Source organism: Myotis davidii, unplaced genomic scaffold (assembly GCF_000327345.1).
Source record: "Myotis davidii unplaced genomic scaffold, ASM32734v1 scaffold332, whole genome shotgun sequence".
Taxonomy (NCBI): Eukaryota; Metazoa; Chordata; class Mammalia; order Chiroptera; family Vespertilionidae; genus Myotis; species Myotis davidii.
Genome location: NW_006285779.1, coordinates 4,175,039 through 4,175,467, shown reverse-complemented (window position 1 = coordinate 4,175,467; position 429 = coordinate 4,175,039).

The following is a 429-nucleotide window of genomic DNA, read 5'->3' as shown; positions in this document are numbered from 1 at the left end:
GCCGCCGCGGGGCGCGCTTTCCCAGCCGAGCCTGGCGGGGGAGTTTTTGTGGATAAACAAAAGCGTTTGCTCTTTTGGTTTTCTTTTATTTTCTTTATTCTTTTGTCCCTTCCTTCATCTCCCTTAAACGCTCTTCTTTTTTCTGGAACTCCTCTTTCTCCTCCCCATTTCCCCTTGCTTTTCGTTCGCTCTTCTTTCTCCTTCTCTCTCTGCCTCTCTCCTGTCCCTCTCTGTATCTCCCTCTCTTCTGTTTTGGCCCTTCTCTGCCTCTGGGTTCCTCTCGTTCTTTGGGTCTTTCTTCCAGGGCCCTTCGCTGTCCCTGGGCTGGGGTTACACCATTTCCCGGAATCGCTTTTCCTGACCCCGGCGCCTCCTTCTCACTCGTTCCTTCTCCAGGCGGCCCCGGTCTGGCGGGCTCGGCCCGGCTCC